Below are 22271 nucleotides of genomic sequence, written 5' to 3'. Positions count from 1 at the left end.
TCTTTTAATATCTTTGTTAGTTTTGCTGTAGCTATGTTGGTTTGAAAAAACAAGTTGGGGAATATTTCTATTATTTGAGAACATTTTGCAATTAAAAAACCTTTTCATAAAAATATACTAGGCTTACATGGATTTACTGATGCACTCTATGAAACATTGAAAGAAAAAAATATTTCTAATCTTATTAAGAACCAACTTTTGACTTTAAAATTTTTCATTGCTGTTTTTTATTCTCCATTTAAAAATCATTGCTCTTTATCATTTTCTTCCTGTTGCTTGATTTGGGCTTAATTTGTTCTTCTACATCTAACTCTTAATCTTATATCGTTATATTAAATCTTCCTTTTCTTTTAAAAATCTGCATTTATAAATTTTCCTGTAAGCAGTGCTTTAGCTGCACCTTACAAATTTTGTTATATTTTCAGTATTCTTCCACTTAAAATATTTTCTACTTTAAGATTCCTTCTTTGACTCATGGGTCATTAAGAAGTACATTGTATAATTTTTTTTTAAAATGTGGAGCTTTTATAATAGTTTATTGATTTCTAATTGAACTCCATGTGTTTAGACACATACTCTGTATGATTTCAATATTATGAATATTTTGATTATTTTATGGCCCAGAAGGTAGTCTATTTTGGAGGATGTTTCATGCATACTTCAGAGCATATTCTACCATTTTGGGTCATTGTGATCTATAAATATTAATTAGGTTGCATTATTGATAGTGCTTATATTTTCTGTGTTCTTACTGATTTTTAAAAATCTAATTGACCCATCATTGAAAGACAGTGCTAACATCTTCAGCTATGATTGCAAATTTGACTATTTCTACATTTAGTTATATCAAATTTTGCATCCTCTGTTTTGAAACACTATTATGAGGTACAAAATAATTTAGGATTATTATGTCTTCCTGGTGAACTAATCCTTTTGTCTTTACAAAGTGTCCCTGGTCGTAGTCCTTGTGATCTTTCCCTGCTCCAAGACAGCTGATTTTCCTTATGGTCTCCTCACTGGGGCAGGATGGCTTAATGTTATACTAACAGTGTAGTTATCTGGGGTTCTGGCTCTACAAGTGGTATAATAGATGTCACTTCTTTTGAGATGAAAAAAGCTAAAAGAGAAAAATAGCATTTTGGTGGGAGCAGGGAACAGAACTCAGATGTAGATATTTTGTGTTTGAATTTTATAAGAGCTATACAGATACAAGTAGAGATAATTTTTTGAACCTTTTCTACATGACAAGCACAATCATAATCTTACTTTACATGTACTAAGAGATTTAATATTTGCCCTGTGAGGAGGATAACATTGTTATTCTCTTTTTATAGATGGGAAAATGAGGCTCAGAGAAGTTAAATTGCTTGCAGAGCTAATATAGAAGAAAGAGGTAGAACGTGAACCCAGGCAGTGATGCTCAGGAACCCACCTCTGAACTATGATGGTCATGGGTTCCTTTGTTGTTCATTTGCTCAGTCATGCCCAACTCTTTGCAACCCCACGGACTGCAACACACCAGGCTTCCCTGTCCTTCACCATCTCCCAGAGCCTGATCAAATTCATGTCCACTGAGACAGTGATGTCATCCAACCATCTCGCCCTCTGTTATCCCCTTCTCCTGCCTTCAATCTTTCCCAGCATCAGGGTCTTTTCTAAAGAGTCAGCTCTTCGCATCAGGTGGCCAAAGTATTGGAGCTTCAGCTTCAGCATCAGTGGGTTACTATTGCTCAGCAAAGGGCTTGACATATAATGTGCTGGTGCTCACTCAGTTGTATCTGACTCTTTGTGACCCCATGGACTGTAGCCCACCAGACTCCTCTGTCCATGAGATTTTCCAGGCAAGAATACTGGAGTGGATTGCCATTTTCTTCTCCAGGGGATCTTCCTGACTCAGGGAACTAAACTGAGTCTCCTGTATCTCTTGCAGTGGCAGGTAAGTTCTTTACCACTGAGCTACCTGGGAAGCCCTTGACACATAATAGTCCTACAATAAATATCTTTCAACTATTTCAGTCCCAGAAGGAAAACTGGCATCTTAGAGACATAGTTCTCTCTCTAGGCACAGGGTCTCTGAGAATTTGGAATATCTTATAAACACTTCAGGCACTGTGTAAGGCTCACATCCATTATTTAATTCACTGTCTGAAAGTTAGGTTAGTGTTCTCCTGGGACCAAGCCTCTAAAGATGAGATTTCTGAAACTTCTTGCTTTATGAAGTTAGGAAAGCATTTCTTGTGGTATTTTGACCTCATAGATTCCAGTAACATCTGGAAACAACAAATGCAAAGTCATGTATATTTATGAGAGAGAAAAATGGCCAAAGCTATGAAATAATCCTTTTTACAGATTCTAAATAAATTTGTTTTAACCAATGAGAAGAGGGCATAGGGAATATTATTTATACAGAGATTGACTTAAAGTATGAAATGGATGCCAGCAAATCCCTAGTACCCCAAAGTATTTCCTTGTTGCTGCCTCAAATTCCACTTACAGCATTTTGTATAACGGCAATTGCCTCTTTTGAAATGCAAATATTATCAGGGGTTGAGGGAGGCACAGCTAAAGGAGATAGCATGATGAGCTGCTTTTAATGTCCATTTGTTCAATTTTCTTTTCACCATTTTGTGTGAATTAGTAAATCATCTCCTTCCCAAACTGACAGATAAGTTGTGAATAGGCTCCAGGAGGAGTGAAAGAGAGAAAAAGACAAGAGAAGGAGTTACTGCTGTGCGATTCCTTTTGGGAGTGGGGTGGAGAATCCTGAGTACCAAGCAACCAGGGAATACCATGGAATGCCAGGGAAGGAGAAAGACAGCCCTGTAGAGGCAGGAAGGAAAGCTTCAAAGAAGTTGCATCTAGTTCACTGTGCTTCCAGGGGCAAGTTTGTCAGTTTCATTCAGCTTTGTTTAATGACCTGCACATACTTCTATCTTATGTATATTAACTTGAAAAAAGGGATTTGAAAAAGAGACAGCTTTATTGAAGTATAATTAGCACATGATCAACTGTACATGTGCACTTTAAATTTTATTAAAATAGAATTTGATATAAAAATACATCTATAAAATAATCACCACAATCAAGGTATTGAACATAACCATCACCTGCTAAAGTTACTTCACTCCTCTTTCTAAATCCTTCCTCTTGCCCCTTGCCCCCCTAGAAAACTGATTTTTCTTTTTTGGGGGGTGTTTATCTTTTAAAAAAAATTTTTATATTGACGTATAGTTGATTTGCCAACAAAGGTCCATCTAGTCAACGCTATGGCTTTTCCATTAGTCATGTATGGATGTGAGAGTTGGACTATAAAAAGAAACTGACTCCCGAAGTGTGACTCCTGACACACTTTTGAATTGTGGTGTTGGAGAAGACTCTAGAGAGTCCCTTGGACTGCAAGGAGATCAAACCTGTCAGTCCTAAAGGAAATCAGTCCTGAATAGTCATTGGAAGGACTGATGAGGAAGCTGAAATTCCAATACATTGGCCACCTGATGCGAAGAACTGACTCCTTGGAAAAGACCCTGATGCTGGGAAAGATTGAAGGCGGGAGGAGAAGGGGACGACAGAGGATGAGATGGTTGGATGGCATCGCCGACTCCATGGATGTGAGTTTGAGCAGGCTCCGGGAGTTGGTGATGAACGGAGGCCTGGCATGCTGCAGTCCATGGGGTCGCAAAGAATTGGACATGACTGAGCCACTGGGCTAAACTAAACTGATAGTTGATTTACAATATTGTGTTAGATGATTCGCTTTCTATCACTATTTCTTGAATTTTTCTATAAATAGAATTATACTGTGCGCATTCATTTGGCATATTTGAGATTCATCACGTTTACATTAATACTTTATTGCTTTTTTCATTCTATAGATGTGCTACCATTTGTTTATTCATTTGCCTGTTGATGTGCCTTTGTATTGCTTCCCATTTTGATCTATTACAAATAAAGCTGCTATGGACATTCATGGATAATTCTGTATAAGTCTCGTGTGGATGTATGCTTTTAGTTCTTTTGGGTAAATACAAAGGACTAGGATGACTGAGTGATACAGTAGGTATATTTTAACTTTTTTAAAGAAACTGCCAAACTCTTTCCAAAGTGATTGTATGATTAGTTTCCCATCAGGAGTATAGGAGAGTTCCAGTTTTTCTGCACCCGTCACATTTGGAATAGTCACACTTTTTAATTTCAGCCATTCTAACACTGAGCAGTAGTATTTCCTTGAGGTTTTAATTTGTATTTCCTTAAAGACTGATGATGTTGAGCATCTTTTCATGTGCCATCTGTATATCTTCTCTGGTGATGTGTCTATTCAAATTCTTTTCTCATAAGAATTGGATTGTTTTCTTATTTTTGAGTTTTGAGAGTGCTTTATATATCCTAGGTATAAGTCTTTTATCAAATATACTCTCTGCAAATATTTTCTGCGTTTTTCAGTAGTCTTTTGGTTCTCTAACAGTGTCTTCCAGAGAACAGAAGTTTTAAACTCTGATGAAGAGCAATTTACAATTTTTGCTATTATGGACTATGCTTGGGGTATCATGTCTATGAAAGCTTTGTTTGAACCAAAGTCACGAAGATTTTCTGCTATGTTTTCTTCTAGAAATGTTATAGTTTGTTTTTGAATTTGGGTCTGTAATCCATTCGAGTTAATTCTTGTATATGGTAGAGGACTGGACAGGAGTTCTACATTTTGGTTATGGATATCCAGTGGTTCCAGTGCCATTTGTTGAAAAGATTAGCCATTCTCCACCAATTTTTCTTAGCAATTTTGTTAAAACATAGCTGTCCATATATGTGTGGGCCTGTTTCTGAACTCTATTCTCTGCCATTCATTTATTTTCCCAGTATTTATGCTAATAGCTTATTGTCTTGATTACTGAAGCTTTATCATGTCTTGAAGTCAGGTAGTATTAGCCTTCCAAACTTGTCTTTTTCAAAGTTGTTTTTGGCTAGTCTAGAACCTTTGCATTACCATGTCAAGTTAAAAATCAGCTTGTGAATTTCAAGAACAAAAAAACTGTGCCAGGATTTGAATAGGAATTGCATTGAATCTATAGGACAACCTAGGGAAGACTGAAATCTTAACAATTTTGAGTCTTACCAGCAAAAGAGACACAGATGTGTAGAGCGGACTTTTGGACTCAGAGGGAGAGGGAGAGGGTGGGATGATCTGGGAGAATGGCATTGAAACATGTATACTATCATGTAAGAAATGAATCGCCAGTCTATGTTCGATGCAGGATACAGGATGCTTGGGGCTGGTGCACGGGGATGACCCAGAGAGATGTTATGGGGAGGGAGGTGGGAGGGGGGTTCATGTTTGGGAATGCATGAACACCCATGGTGGATTCATGTCAATGTATGGCAAAACCAATACAGTATTTTAAAGTAAAATTAAGTAAAAATAAAAATTAAAATTAAAATAAAATTAAAAAAAATTTTTTGAGTCTTACAACCTATGAACAAAGCATATTTCTTTATTCATTTATGACACGTTTTCCTCAGCTGATTTTATAGCTTCCAATGTACATGTTTTTAATATCTTTTGTCAGATTTATTCCTATATATTTCACATGTTTGATCCTATTATAAATGATAATTTTAGAAAATTTCAGTTTTGAATGTTCATTTCTAGGGAATAGAAACATTATTATTTTTAATATGGATCTATATACTACAATCTTGCTAAATTCACTTATTAACTAGTAGCTTTTAAAAATAGATTCCAACAGATTTTCTAAACAATTGTACTGAATGTTGTCTATAAATAAAGATAATTTTACTTCTTTTTTCTCAGCCTGGATGCCTTTTATTTCCTATTCCTCCCCTGCTGTACTGACTTGAATAAACTTATACAATAGTACAGTGTTGAAAAGACTTTACAACAGCAGATATTTTTGTTTGTTCTAGATCTTAGGAGAAAAACATTCAGTCTTTCATCATTAAGAATAATATTAGCAGTAAGTTCTTCTGGATTACTAATATCTGGCTGAGAAAACTCCATTTTCAATTTGCTGAAGATTTCTCTTTTTTTAATAATAGAAATGAATGTTCGACTTTGTCAATACTTTTCCTGCATCTATTAAAATGATAGTGTAGTTTTTCTTTTTAACTAACTTTTTAAAAAGTTTGCTAATAGGCTGAGTTACATCAATTCATTTTCCAATGTTAAGCCAATCTTTCATCCACGGAATGAATTCTATTTGGTCATGATGTATTATACTTTTTCTGTCTTGTTGGCTTCAGTTTGATAACATTTTGTTTAGAATATTTGCAAGCATGTTCGTGAGAGATTTTGATCTGTAGACTTTTTTTTTTTTATTGTAATCTGAGTTTTGGTATCAGAGTAATGCTGACCTTGTAGAATGAGTTGGGATATATTCCTTCATCTTCTTTTATGGAAGGAAGAGTTTGTATAGAATTGATATTATTTCTTCCTCAAATATTAAGTAGAACTTCCTTAAATATTCAGTGAAGCCACTTGGGCCTTGGATTTTTCTTTGTGGGAAGGTATTTAATTACAAAGTTTGTTTTTTTTTTTTTAAATAAACAGCTATTCAGTTTGTCTATGTCTTTTTGAGTAGGTTTTGTGTTGGTCCCTTTTACCTAAATTACCAAATTTATTATCACAAAGTTGTTTACTTTCTTATTAGTTGTTTACTATCTGTAGAATGTTTAATGAAGTAGCCACTCTCATTCTTGATACTGGTAATTTGTGTTTTCTTTTGCAGATCAGTCTTGCTAGAGGTTTATCAGTTTCATTGATCATCTCATAGAATTAGCTTTTAGCTTTACAGATTTTCTCTATTGTGTTTCTGTTACCTATTTCATTGATTTTAATATTTGTTTCATTTCTACTAATATTTTTTTCTAGTTCTTGAGCTGAAAATTGGTCATTGGTATGATACCTTTATTCTTTTCCAACTTAGGCATTTAAAGCTATAAATTTCCCCCTAAGTGACACTTTTGTGACAGTCCCCAAATTTAGATATGCCGTATTTTCATTTTTGTTCAAACTACTTTTTAGTTTTTCTTTGATTTCTTCTCTGACTCATGGATTATTTAGAAGTATTTAACTTTCAAATAATTGAAGATTTCCCAGAGATCTTGGTAATTTATTCTACTGTTGTCAAAAAGCATCTTTATATGACTTGGATGCTTTTAAATTTATTGAGACATACTTTATGGCCCAGGATTTGGTCTAGCATGGTAGATTTTCCTTGCGCACTTGAAAAGAATGTGAATTCTCCTATTGTTGGGGATTGTTAATCAGGTCAAGTTGGGGATTGTGTTGTTCAAGTCTTTTCTATTTTTACTGATTTTTGTCTCTATTTGTTCTACTAGTTATTGACAAAGGGGCTTTAAGATCTCTGACTATAGTTATGGATTTCTCTATTTCTCCTTGAAGTTCTAACAATTAAAAACATCATTTACTCATTTATTTTGGCTGAGCCACGCAGTTCATGGGATTTTAGTTTCCCAGTCAGGGACTGAATCTGGGCCCTTGGCAGTGAGAGCTCAGAGTCCTAACCACTTGACTTCCAGGGAATTCCCTCTACAAACTCGTATTTCATGTATTTTGAAGCTCTCTTATTAGATTATGATGCCCTTTTGATGAAATGATCCTTTCATCACTATGAATTGACCTTCTTTACCACTGGTAATATGCTTTGCTGTGAATATTACCGATATTAATCTAGTCAGTCAGTTTTCTTTTGATTAATACAACATGATAAACATTTTCCATCTTTTTACTTTTAACTCTATAATGAATGTTTTTTATAGGTAGCATATATGCACCTTACTTTTTCCAATCCATCTGACAATTTCTACCTTTTGATTTGAGTTGCATGATGGTTAGTTTACTCAAGGCTTTCTCACAGCTCATTTTTAAAAATTCACTTTTTCTCTCTCATTGGTAGCTTCTACTGTTATGCTCAAGTTCAGTCTTTTCTTCTGCAATGTCTAATATGCCATCAATTTCATCCAGCTTTTTTTTTTTTTTTTTTACCGTATACATTACAGGTTTTTTTGTGTAATAGTTCAGTTTGGGCCATTTTATTTCTTCCATGTGTCTACCTAACTCTTTGAACATATGGGATGTAGTTATGACTGTTTCAATATCCTTGTTGGCTAATTCTTACTTCTGTGTCAGTTTGGGGTCAGTTTTGATGAACTGATGATTCTTCTTACTATGGATCATATTTCCTGCTTCTTTGTAAACCTGGTAATTTTTGACTGGATGTTAGACAGTGTGAATTTTACATTGAGTGTGGGATATTTTTGTCTTTCTAAAAATATCCTTGAACTTAGTTTTTAGATGCAAATTACTTGGAAACAGTTTGATCCTTTAAGGATTAGCTTTTAAAATTCTTCAGGTGGTATCAGAGGAGCCCAAGATCCTTCTGAGTAATCAGTCTATTTTCTTATCAATGCTGAGGTTCTTCACTCTTTCATCTAAGCAGTTCTTTCCCTGGACTTCAATAATTTGCTCACATGAATGTGCTGAGTTCTGAAGGCAGACCCTTTGAAGAGCTGCAGGGTTCGAATCTCTCTATAGCTCTCTCCTTTTTGGTGTTGGTACTGTCCTGCCCGCTCTAACTGATTTGGTCTCATCACATGATCAGCTCCATCGCTTCAAATCAGCTATCTGCCAGGCTTTGTTGGGGTTCCCTCTCACTGAGCCACAGCTTGGGATCTCTTTCAGGACAGCAATCTGGGGTGACTATAGAGCTCAGCATCCCTTGGGATGACTGTCATTTTCTGATGTATGGTGCCTTGAATATATTTTTTTATATTTGTGTCCATTTTTCTGGTTGTTTTAGGTTAGAGGATTATTCTAGTCCCTGTTACTCTATCTTGTCTGAAGTGAAAGTCCAAGGGATTCCTTTTTTACCTATAACATTAGGTCGTCATACTTGCCTTCTCGTGGAGTTCCTAGAGAACAGACTCAAGACAGTCAAATTTAATCACAAGGAGGTCCTTACATAGGATTGTTTCCAGACCTCAACTCCTTCATTGTCAAACCTTAGATTTCTGATGGAGATTAATATTTAGAGTCACAAAACAGATTTCTCTACAAGGTCAGGGAAGTGGTTTATTTAAATAGGAGTTTTGAGACAAGATGTCAGGTTATTCCTCAGATTAAGAATAGGAATAATTTTTTTTTACTGTTATCCATTTATTATAAAGGCACTGCTGCTGCTACTGCTGCTAAGCCGCTTCAGTCGTATCCGACTCTGTGCGACCCCAGAGACAGCAGCCCACCAGGTTTCCCTGTCCCTGGGATTCTCCAGGCAAGAACACTGGAGTGGGTTGCCATTTCCTTCTCCAATGCATGAAAGTGAAAAGTGAAAGTGAAGTCGCTCAGTCTTGTCTGACTCTTTGCGACGCCCTGGACTACAGCCTACTGGGCTCCTCTGTCCATGGGAGTTTCCAGGCAAGAGTATTGGAGTGGGGTGCCATTGCCTTCTCCCAGGAACAGCTAAATGGAAGAGATGTGTAAGGAAGGGGATGGGGACGGATGGGGTGTTGCGGGGGCTTCCTGCCCTCTCTGGACACATCGCTCTCCTGTTCCTGGTGAAATTGAGGTTCTTGAGGTCTCATTGCAGAAATAATTCAACGAAAGGGAAAGTGATAGGTAAGAAGTAGATTTATTTAGAGAGAAAAACAGTCCACAGACAGATAGAGTGGACTATCTCTGAGTGGATAGCCGTTTCAGAAGGAGAGTGCCAGGAATAAATTTTAAAATTAAAGTTTCTTTAGTTATTATAGTTGATTTAAGAGTTTCTTTAATGTATACTTCAGGTTTTCTTTTTAAAATAAGATCCCCAAACTCTTAACAAATATAGCAATCAATATACAAATTAGGATCACAGTCAAAGGTTTTTTCCTCTCAGTTCTTCTCTGCTAGGCTATTATCTATCTCATACAGATTTTTCTCCTTTCACCCACCATTCCCTGTGTTTATCTCTAATCCTTTCTCTTTCTTATGAGCTTGGGACACAAGACATATACACTCTATTCCTAGAATTATTACTATGTCCATGAAACACTGGCTAAGTCACTTCAACCCACTGGCTCTGTTTTAAACATTCATTTATTTATCTGGCTACATCCGGGATACAGGATCTTAGTTCTCTGACCAGGGATTGAACATGTGCCCCTGCAGTGGAAGCACAGAGTCTTAACCCCTGGACCGCCAGGGAAGTCCCTTAATCCATTGGCTGTTAACAAAATAATAAAGGTTAAATTAGTTGCCACCCCTCTATCTGTAGGAATCCTGGTGCTAGGTGATGTAGATAACGATAGAGGTTCTCAAGTTTAACAGATTTTATGTGTTTAATCCTTCCAGGTAACTGTCTCTTATTAAAAATGCTGACAGGGGTTTAGGGCTGGGGAAGGTGCTCCTGGGGTAGTTTTGGGTGGTTGGGGGAAGAAAGAACTACCAAGGGAAAGGCACCCCCAGGTGGGTTTCGATCTCATAGTGCTATTCTCTTAAGTGCTGATTTTGCTTTGGGCTCTTAGAGGAGTTACCAGGGCCCATTATAGTTGAGTAGTCTTTATTACAAAGAAGGTGCTTTTGTGTGTTTGTGTATATGTGCAACTGACCTAACATATGTGCATGTAAACACTAAGGAGGTTTTGAATTTTTAGACAGTCCCTTTGTAGCCATTATACAGAGACTGACCCAGGCTGTCCCAATGGGCCCAGGATAAATATCTTCAGAAATGCAGCCACCATTTTCAATTGTTTCTTTCAAATGTAGCAGTCAGATTATATTGGTTTGTTGGTACTTTAAACTTGGGCAGGGCAAGAACCTCTAAGCTTTTGTTTCTTCATCTGAAATGTGAGAACATGCTATCTCCTACACAGGGTTATTGTGGGAATTAAATGAGACGCTGCATGTAAAGCATTTAGCACAGTGCCTGGCGTATGGCAAACTCTCAGTCACTGCCAGCTACTACTGTTACTCGTGACTGAACAACTACTTCTTGAGGAACAAGTTAGTATGAAGCCCTGGACTGGGTTCTCAGATGTTCGAGTGAAAAAAACATCACCTCTGCACTACAGTCTAGAGCAAGGACAGGAAAGTTTTTCCATGAAGGGCCAGAAGGTAAGTATTTTAGGCTTTGTGGGACATACTGTCTCTCTCACAACTCCTCAATTTTGCTGTTGTATCTTGAAAGCAGCCATATATAAGATATAAGCAAAAGGGCATGGTTGTGTCCCAAAGTCTCCAGTAGTTTGCCCACCCCTGGTCTAGAGGGAACACAGATATTCAAAGAGGCCATTACTATACAATGTCATAAGCGCTCTGACAAAGGAAGCAGGGAATACTGTAATCTCTTACTACTCAAAGAATGGTCCTTAGACCAGCAACATTGCTGTAACTACAGAGCTTGTTAGAAATGCAAAATCTCAGGACTTCCCCACTGGTCAAGTGGTTAAGATTCCACACTTCCACTGCAGAGGGCACAGGTTCAATTCCTGTTTGGGGAACTAAGATCCCACATACTATATGGCACAGCCAAAAAGAAAAAAACAAAGGAAAAAAATAGAAATTCAGGATCTCATACCCTGCCCCAGAAGTGTTAAATCAGAGTCTGCATTTAATAAGAGAAGCTCTGGTAGGGGCCCACTACACAGAAGGAAAAACATCTGACCTGACAGCTGGACGAGTAGGAGATTATGAGGTGATGTAGAGGGTTGGGAACATATTTCAGGCAGAAAGCACTGTAAATGCAAAAGCTTAGAAATGAGAGAGAACATGTTTGAGGAGCTAAAGAAGTTGAAGTCAAACTTGCTGACATTGTTTAGATGTTAACATTACTCTTGGTTAGAAGAGATTTAAGCAACATAACAGTCAAAAGCAGAGACCTGATTTTGTTTAGATCCTGTTTTGAAGAAACCAATGATTAAAAGATTTTTGAGACAATTGGAAATTTGAATATAGAGTGGGTGTTAATACCACTGCTTGTGAAAATGGTTTTGTGTTTATCAAAGAAAATGCCTACTTATTAGGCATACATATAGAATGATTTAGGGGCAAAATGACCCGATCAGGGGAATCGGTTAGAAAAATATTCACAAAAAAGGAAGACAGATAAAAAGAAATGGATGAAGCAAGTGGCACAAAAAGTGAATAACTGTTGAATCAGAGGATGGGCACATGGATTCATTATATTATTCTCTCTTCTTTTGTGTACTTTTGACAACTTTATAATAAAATGTTAAAAAAAGAATTTTGGATGTTACCAAATCTCTTATCTTTGCTTTTATGTGCAGTTCATGACTAAACCATCCCAAGAGCTGTGCACAAAGCAATATTTTCTTTCTTTGAAGACAATTCAGAGGCCCTTGACAGAAGGTCACTTTGAGCCCCAGCGGATCTACATGCATTTTCTTTTATTGGAAAGATCAGAAAAACAATCACTTTATAGAGGTTTTGACTCCATTTCTTTAAGCAGACGCACCTGGGCACAGGGTCCTTTGCCCAGAGGTAGCACAGACCTTTACCCAGAGGGTGCTGGTGTAGACACAGACAGACCAGCAGCCTGGTGGGCAGCATTCTGCAATGGCCACAAGAATAATATGCACTTCTGTGCTCCTGGGTTTGGAATCATGTGTATATAATAGTGGGTTGCAATGGTAAGGATTATAGATTTTTCAATGAGGGACATTTACTGTATCTCAGAGCAGATCACTAATAAGGAAATGAGAGCAGCTAAAGGGGATGGCTTTGGAGCCACTATTTATCAGCTCTGTAGCCTTGAGACAGCTATTAGGTTTCTCAAGGTCTCATTTCATCATCTGTAAAATTATTTCACCTACTCAATTGGGTTGCTGTGAAGATTTAATGAGATAATTTGTATAAAGGCCTGGTCTTATTTGGAGCTGTAAGAAATAATCAGTAAAAGCATGTTTTTTTGTTTGTTTGTTTTTCCTGAGTTGGACTTCTTGGTACTCTCCCTTATTTCTTATGCGGTTTGGAAAGCCTATTTTTGGACCCCAAATTTTACTGCTCCCCTGGTACCCTGTCTTCATCTCTAATGCAAAAAGTGGCCTATTAGCATGCATCTCCTTACCTGGATCTTCTTCGTGCCTGATGTTGACATGATTCCTAGAAGTGCGGCACCCATCTTGCCATCCTAAGGATTAGCTTACAACTGAGGGGTGTCAGAGCAGAAGGATCAAAACTGGGATCCTCAAGGGCAATGTGGGACTGTAACAGGGCAGGACTATCCACAGGATCTCACCTCTAGAACACATGTCCTGGAATTTTAAACTCCAGTTGTCTCTAACATAAGAAAGAAAGAAAATAGGTGTAGGTAAGGAAGTGTGGCAGAATATTGATAAATGATGAATCCAGAGAATAGATACATGTGTTCACTATGTTTTTCTCTCTTTGTGTGTGTGTACACATTTGTGAAAATCTTCATAATAAAAACGTTTTTTAAAAATGTGAACTTCAAGAAAATTCCCATCTTATTTTGTGAAGCTCCAGCTCATAGTTAAGCTCTTCCAAGAGCAGAGTGCAATTGTTTCCTGTTGGTAGAGTTTTCGCTGGCCTTATCCTCTCCAGGCCTGCCTCCGTATTCCTGCCAAACTGCTGTCCTCTGCTGGCCCTTGCCATCACGTGTGCCTGAGGTTAAGCTTTCCACCATGTCCCAGAGGGTCCTGCTTATAAGCTCTCTCTGCTGAACATTTTCAGGGAGAGATGGGTCTCTTGATTTCAGATGACATTTAATAAGCGAGTGTTCCTTCTATTCTAAAATTCTTAATGCCTGCTTTTTGCAAGGCAACATGAGTCCCCCAAAATGGCATGTAGGGAGATACAAGAGACATAAAACCCTGCCTTTGAGGTTCATGTTATGGGGATGAGGATTCATCCCACTGGATGAATCCAGCTCCCTACTGGAGCTGATGCTCTCCTTTTGATTCTCACTTCTCTGACTTCAATTTTCTACTCATGGAGATGCTCTGGGATATATTTCTGAAATCCCATCCTTTTTATTTACTCTTAGGTTTCATGAATGTGATAGTGGTGAAATATTTGAGGACAAAGTGGCTATTTAAGATGGACTAGGTCAAGAAGCAACAGTTAGAACCAGACATGGAACCACAGACTGGTTCTGAATTGGGAAAGGAGAATGTCAAGGCTGTATATTATCACCCTGCTTATTTAACTTATATGCAGGGTACATCATGCAAAATGCTGGGCTGGATGAAGCACAAGCTGGAATCAAAATTGCTGGGGAAAATATCAGTAACGTCAGATATGCGGATGACACCACCCTTATGGCAGGAAGTGAAGAACTAAAGAGCCTCTTGATGAAAGTGAAAGAGGAGAGTGAAAAAGCTAGCTTAAAAATCAACACTCAGAAAACTAAGATCATGGCATCCGGTCCCATCACTTCATGGCAAATAGATGGGGAAACAATGGAAACAGTGGCTGACTTTATTTTTCTGGGCTCCAAAATCACTGCAGATGGTGACTGCAGCCATGAAATTAGAAGATGCTTCCTCCTTGGAAGAAAAGCTATGACAGACTTAGCATATTAAAAAGCAGAGGCATTACTGACAAAGGTCCATATAGCCAAAGTTATGGTTTTTCCAGTAGTCATGTATGGATGTGAACTGGACCACAAAGAAAGCTGAGTGCCAATAATTGATGTTTTTGAACTGTGGTGTTGGAGAAGACTCTTGAGAATCCCTTGGACTGCAAGGATCCAACCAGTCAATCCTAAAGGAAATCAGTCCTGAATATTCATAGGAAGGACTGATGCTGAAACTGAAGCTCCAATACTTTAGCCACCTGATGTGAAGAGACACCTCATTAGAAAAGACCCTGATGCTGGGAAAGATCAAACACAGGAGGTAAAGGGGACAACAGAGGATAAGATTGTTGGAAGGCATCACCAACTCAATGGACATGAGTTTGAGAAAGCTCCGAGGGTTGGTGATGGACAGGGAAGCCTAGTGTGCTGCAGTCCTTGCGGTCACAGAGTTAGCCATGATTGAGTAAGCTGAACTGAAAATGGACCAGGAAGAGATTAAAGGCTGGGTATAGGTTGCTTCACAAAGTGGTAATGGAATCATTTCTGTGATTCCAGAACAAAATAGAAATTATACCACTAGGTTGACTGGCAAGAGAATGAGGAAGTTGTACTTTCTAGATGAAGAATAAATGGACAAATTCATATCCCCTTACTTAACATTATTAAGGTTGTGGAAATTGCCTTGTAGAAAGGAATTTTTGATATGCTCTTCATCAAATTTCCCATGGCTTCTGGGTAATTAAAGGGCTTTATGAGCAGGTTGTAGTTTCTATGTCCATTCATTCAGGAGCAGGTAAAAATACAATTGTTCTGTTATTCATGGCAGATAGAAGCTATCTAATGATTGGAAAAGGTCAGTTTTCATTCCAATCCCAAAGAAAGGCAACGCCAAAGAATGCTCAAACTAACGCTCAATTGCACTCATCTCACACATTAGTAAAGTAATGCTCAAAATTCTCCAAGCCAGGCTTCAGCAATATGTGAACCGTGAACTTCCAGATGTTCAAGCTGGTTTTAGAAAAGGCAGAGGAACCACAGATCAAATTGCCAACATCTGATAGATCATCAAAAAAGCAAGAGAGTTCCAGAAAAACATGTATTTCTGCTTTATTGACTATGCCAAAGCCTTTGACTGTGTGGATCACAATAAACTGTGGAAAATTCTGAAAGAGATGGGAATACCAGACCACCTGACCTGTCTCTTGAGAAATCTGTATGCAGGTCAGGAAGCAACAGTTAGAACTGGACATGGAACAACAAACTGTTTCCAAATAGGAAAAGGAGTACATCAAAGCTGTATATTGTCACCCTGCTTATTTAACTTCTATGCAGAGTACATCATGAGAAACACTGGGCTGGAGGAAGCACAGGCTGGAATCAAGATTGCTGGGAGAAATATCAATAACCTCAGATATGCGGATGACATCACCCTTATGGCAGAAAGTGAAGAGGAACTAAAGAGCCTCTTGATGAAAGTGAAAGAGGAGAGTGAAAAAGTTGGCTTAAAGCTCAACATTCAGAAAACGAAGATCATGGCATCCGGTCCCATCACTTCATGGGAAATAGATGGGGAAACGGTGGAAACAGTGTCAGACTTTATTTTTCTGGGCTCCAAAATCACTGCAGATGGTGACTGCAGCCATGAAATTAAAAGACGCTTACTCCTTGGAAGGAAAGTTATGACCAACCTAGACAGCATATTGAAAACCAGAGACATTACTTAATCAGCAAAGGTCTGTCTAGTCAAGGCTATGGTTTTTCCATTGGTCATGCATGGATGTGAGAGTTGGGCTATAAAGAAAGTTGAGTGCTGAAGAATTGATGCTTTTGAACTGTGGTGTTGGAGAAGACTCTTGAGAGTCCCCTGGACTACAAGGAGATCCAACCAGTCCATCCTAAAGGTGATCAGTCTTGGGTGTTCATTGGCAGGACTGATTTTGAAGCTGAAACTCCAATACTTTGGCTACCCTATGCGAAGAGCTGACTCATTTGAAAAGACCCTGATGCTGGGAAAGATTGAGGGCAGGAGGAGAGGGGCACGACAGAGGATGAGATGGTTGGATGGCATCACCAACTCAATGGACATGGGTTTGGGTGGACTCCAGGAGTTGGTGATGGACAGGGAGGCCTGGCATGCTGCAGTTCATGGGGTTAACAAAGAGTTGGACACGACTGAGCGACTGAACTGAATTCCTGTTTACTTATGGAAGTGAAGGGGTACATGTTAAAGATAGAAGGGAACTTTCAGAGATGATCTAATTTACTCTTCTCATTTTATAAACATGAAAACAGAGGGCCTTGCCAGAGGGAGGATTTATCAGATGTCCCATTGCTAATTCAGTTTTAGGCAGGCACTGGAGTTTAACTATCTTTATAAGTACACTTGAAACATTTTCCAGGATAGACTATGTTCTGGATCATAAAAGATACCCTAACCAGATTAGAACGGAGAAGGCAATGGCACCCCACTCCAGTACTCTTGCCTGGAAAATCCCATGGATGGAGGAGCCTGGTAGGCTTCAGTCCATGGGGTCGTGAAGAGTCAGAACAACTGAGCGACTTCACTTTTACTTTTCACTTTCATGCACTGGAGAAGGAAATGGCAACCCACTCCAGTGTTCTTGGCTGGAGAATCCCAGGGACAGCAGAGCCTGGTGGGCTGCTGTCTATGGGGTCACACAGAGTCAGACACGACTGAGGCGACTTAGCAGCAACCTGATTAAAAGAATTGAAATCATACAAGTACATTCCCTAATCATAATGGGTTTAAAATAGAATTCAATAACAAAAATTAGAGAAATCCCCAAACATTTGAAAAATCAAACCCTTCTAAATAATCCATGTATCAAAGAATGTCGCAAAGTACGAAATATTTTAAACTAAATAAAAATGAAAATATAACATATTGAGATTTGTTTAATGCCACTAAAGCAGGAGATAAAGGGAAATTTATAGCATTAAATGCTTATATTAGAAAATAAGTGTTTCAGATAAATAATCTCAACTCCTATCTTAAGGAACTAGGAAAACAACAACAAAATAAACCCAAAGCAAACATAAGGAAAGAAATAAAGATAAAAGTAGAAGTTACCTGAAAACAGGAAAAAACAAAAAATCAATAAAATAGAAAACCTGGTTTTGGTAAATATTTATAAACTTGTGGACAAAGAATGTCACCTGCCATATCACTAAACAAAAGATACTGAGGCCATCAAGCCGTCAGCCACTGCAGCCACCCTCAGTCATGCAGCGTGAGGATACTCAGGATGGAAGAACATAGGATACTGGCCCAGATAGTTAAGGTGCATTCAAGGGAATGATTTCAGTAAATCTAGACTCTTGCTGGGTTTATTTCCCATATAAAGGCATTGAGTTCATTAATGTGAGATGTCTGATTTTCCTTAATTAAATGTTTGGACTACCTGGTTTCTGTGCAAAAGCTGCAATATATCCTGATACCTCCCTCACCACTTTGGAATAATACCTCTCAGAACTATCTGAGAGGCTGTCTCCATCACTTAAGACCTCAGTAAGTCCATTGAGTAACACATTAATTTTCAGCTTTTAGGTTGCACATTTTTTTTTTCCTGTCAACAATCTTACAGTAAGGCTGCCAAAAGTGACAGGGGAAAAAAAAGAGGATAGTAATTGCTGCCTTTCAGATTTAGCAGTGAAAGTCCTGCATCCCAGGAAATTCCCCATTCATGAGCAATTTGAGATGGTTGGTCACCCTACAACAAATTACCTAGGGACGGAAAAGATATCACTGCAGAATAAGGGAAATAAGGGAATACTAAAACAACTCTAGAGATAGAAACTCAACCAATTCAGATGAGATGGACTTTTAATAGTTCTTTGAAAATCACAAATTATAAAAACCCAAAATAAAACAATTTGAATAGCCTGATAAGTACTAAATAGACTGAATTTATAGATAATGAGTGACCTTCTGTAAAAGAAATCTCCAGGCCTAAATAGTTTCAGTGGCAAATTTTATCAATCATTTAAAGAAGAAATAGCACCAATTTTTATACTCTCTCTTCAAAAAAAAAAAAATAGGAAGGAATATTTCCCATCTATTGTATGATTACTTAATTACTCTGATCTCAAAGCTAGGAAAGAGATTAGAAGAAAACTATAGACCAATATCCCTTATGAACACAGGGGCAAAATTTTCCGGTGAGGTATTATAGAATTAAATCCAGCACATTCTATCTATCGACCACCCATCTGCCTATTTATCTGTCTCATTATGACCAAGTGGATTTTATCCTGGTAATGCAAGAAGACTGATTCAATTTTCAAATAGCAATCAATGCAATCTACCATATTAAAAATATAAAGAAGAAAAACCATATGATCATACAGTCTTTTTGCTTATTGCACTAGCTGAATTTCAGTGCCATGTTGACCAGGAATGAGGAAAGTAGATATCCCAGTCTTATTTCTGATCTTAGAAGGAAAACATTCATTTTTTTCACCAGTAAGTATGATGTTAGCAGTACAGCTTTTTTTAACATAGCTTTTTCTTATCAGGTTGAAAATATTACTTTCTATTTCTAGTTGATCAAAAATTTGTATCATGATTGAATGCTGCTTTTTGTTAAAGTTTTTTCTTCACCAGTTGGTATGATTGTGAGACTCTGTGAGTTCATGGACTGTAGCCTGCCAGGGTCCTCTGTCCATGGAATTTTCCAGGCAAGTATACAGGAGCAGATTGCCATGAGCAGGTTGCCGTTTCATACTCCAGGGGGTCTTCCTGGCCTGGGGGTCATACCACATCTCTTTGTGCCTCCTACACTGATAGGCAGATTCTTTACCACTGCGCCACGACTCCCCGCCAAAAGACAAAGACAGAAAGAAATATTGGTGTACAAATCTAACAAAACATGTAGAGATTTTGTACACTGAAAAACTACAAAACTCATGAAAGAAAAGACCTAAAAAAATGCAGATATAAACCTTGTTTGAGTTGGAAGTCTCAACACAGTAAAAATGTTAGCTCTCCACAAATTAATGTACAAATATAATTCCAATACAAATTTCATATGAACATTTTATAGATATGGACAGCGTATTCTAAAAGTTATATAGAATGCAAAGAAACTAGTCTAACCAAAACAATTTTGCAAAAGAAACAGTTCAACCCTAAAGACTTCACACAAAAACTACTAGAACTGATCAATGATTTCAGCAAGGTAGCAGGAGACAAGATTTCTATAAATCTGTCACATTTATTAACACTAACAATGAAATATGAGAAAGGGAAAGTTAAAAAAAATCCTTTTAAAATCACAACCAAAAAAATAAAATATTTAGGAAGAGGCCTAACCTAAGAGGTAACAGACTTATACAGGCATAACTATAAAACATAGATAAAGGAAACTGAAGATCATCCAAAGATGGAAAGATATTTCATGCTTTTGGATTGGAAAAGTATTGTTAAAATGGCCATACTACACAAAGCAATCTACAGATTTAAAGCAATCCTTATCAAGTTACCCATGAACTTTTCCACAGAACTAGAACAAATAATCTTAAAATTTATATGGAGCCACAAAAGACCCAGAATTGCCAAAGAAATGCTGAGGAAAATGACAATACCTGGCAGCATACCCTCCCAGGCTTCAGGCAGTGCTACAAAACTTCTGTAACCAAAACAGCATAGTACTGGCTCAAAAACAGACGTGACTCAATGGAAGAGAACGGAGAGTCTGGAAACAAACCCATATGTTGCTGCTGCTGCTGCTGCTAAGTCGCTTCAGTCGTGTCCAACTCTGTGCAACCCCATAGACGGCAGCCCACCAGGCTCCCCCGTCCCTGGGATTCTCCAGGCAAGAACACTGGAGTGGGTTGCCATTTCCTTCTCCAATGCATGAAAGTGAAAAGTGAAGGTGAAGTGGCTCAGTTGTGTCTGACTTAGCGACCCCATGGACTGCAGCCTACCAGGCTCCTCTGTCCATGGGATTTTCCAGGCAAGAGTACTGGAGTGGGGTGCCATTGCCTTCTCCGACAAACCCATATACCTACAGTTAATTAGTCTTCGACACAAGAGGCAAGAATATACAATGAAGAAAGACAGTCTTTTCAGCAAGTGGTGTTGAGAAAGCTGGACAGCTGCATGTAAATCAATGAAGTTAGAACACTCCCTCACACCATACATGAAAATAAATTCAAAAGGACTTAAAGGCTTAAATATAAGACATGAAACCTGTAAGAAACGTCGCGGGAAGGAGGAGCCAACCCTATGGACCGTTGATCAGGGCCTTTTATTGGGCGGTCGCTCTCCGGCAGAACTCCCGGGGGCAGGTAAGCAAGGAAGCGAGGGGGGTCTGCGAAGCAAAGGGGGTCTGCGAAGCAAAGGGGGTCTGCGAAGCAAAGGGAGTCTGCGGGGGGGAAAAGGAGTCTGCGAAGTCTGTGAGGGTGGGGAAGGGTTTTATAGCCTGGGCTGGGCCTCCCATATAAGGAAGAAAACGCGGGCTCAGCGGTGATTGGTGTCCAAGGGCTCCGTGTCAGCTCCTGATTGGACGGCGAGGGCTTCATGTTGGCTCCTGATTGGTTGGCTTGGTTGCCGGCCCGTCTCCGGGGCTTGTCTGCAGCGCCCTCTGCCGGGACATTTCCCGACATGCCTGACCTCGCCCTGAACCTTTCATCCTGACCTCGCCCTGACCTTTCAAAACCATAAAGCTCCTAGAAAAGAACTTAGGCAAAACATTCTCTGACATAAATCATAGTAATGTTTTCTTATGTCAGTCTCCCAAAGCAATAAAAATAAAAGCAAAAATAAATGAATGGGACCTAAGCAAACTTATAAACAAAGGAAATCACAAATAAAAAAACCACCTATGGACTGGGAGAAAATACTTGTATTTTTTCTGAGAAGGGATTAATTTCCAAAATATACAAACAGCTCATATGGCTCAATAACCAATAAATAAATAAAACAAACAACCCAATCAAAACATGGGCAGAAGACCTAAATAGACATTTAGGTCTCCAAAGACATCCAAATGACAAACAGCCACATGAAAAGATGTTCAACATTGGTAATTAGAGAAATGCAAGCATGGGGATGACCCAGAGAGATGTTGTGGGGAGGGAGGTGGGAGGGGGGTTCATGTTTGGGAACGCATGTAAGAATTAAAGATTTTAAAATTTAAAAAAAAAAAAAAAAAGTACAATAAGATACCACCTCACATGGGTCAGAATGGTCCTCATCAAAATGTCTACATATAACAAATCCTAGAGAGGGTGTGGAGAAAAGGGAACCTTCCTACACTGTTGGTGGGGAAGTAAATTGATGCAGCCACTATGGAAAACAGTATAGAGGTTACTCAAAAAAACTAAAAATAGAGTTATCATATGATCCAGCAATCCCACTCCTGGGCATATATCCAGAGAAAACTCTAATTTGAAAATACATGCACCCCAGTGTTCACAGCTACACTATTTACAACAGCCAAGACATGGAGACAAACTAAATGTCCAACAGATGAATTTATAAGGAAGATGTGGTATACATATACAATGATATATCACTCTGCCATAAACAAGAGTGAAATAATGCCATTTGAAACAACATCAATGGACCTAGAGACTGTCATGCTAAGTAAGTTAAACAGGGGGAAAAAAATGATATCACTACATGCAGAATCTAAAAAAATGTTACAAATGAACTTATATACAAAACAAAAACAGACTCAC

This window comes from Capra hircus, chromosome 10, assembly GCF_001704415.2.
Source record: "Capra hircus breed San Clemente chromosome 10, ASM170441v1, whole genome shotgun sequence".
Lineage (NCBI taxonomy): Eukaryota > Metazoa > Chordata > Mammalia > Artiodactyla > Bovidae > Capra > Capra hircus.
Note: the sequence above shows the minus strand (reverse complement) of the source record.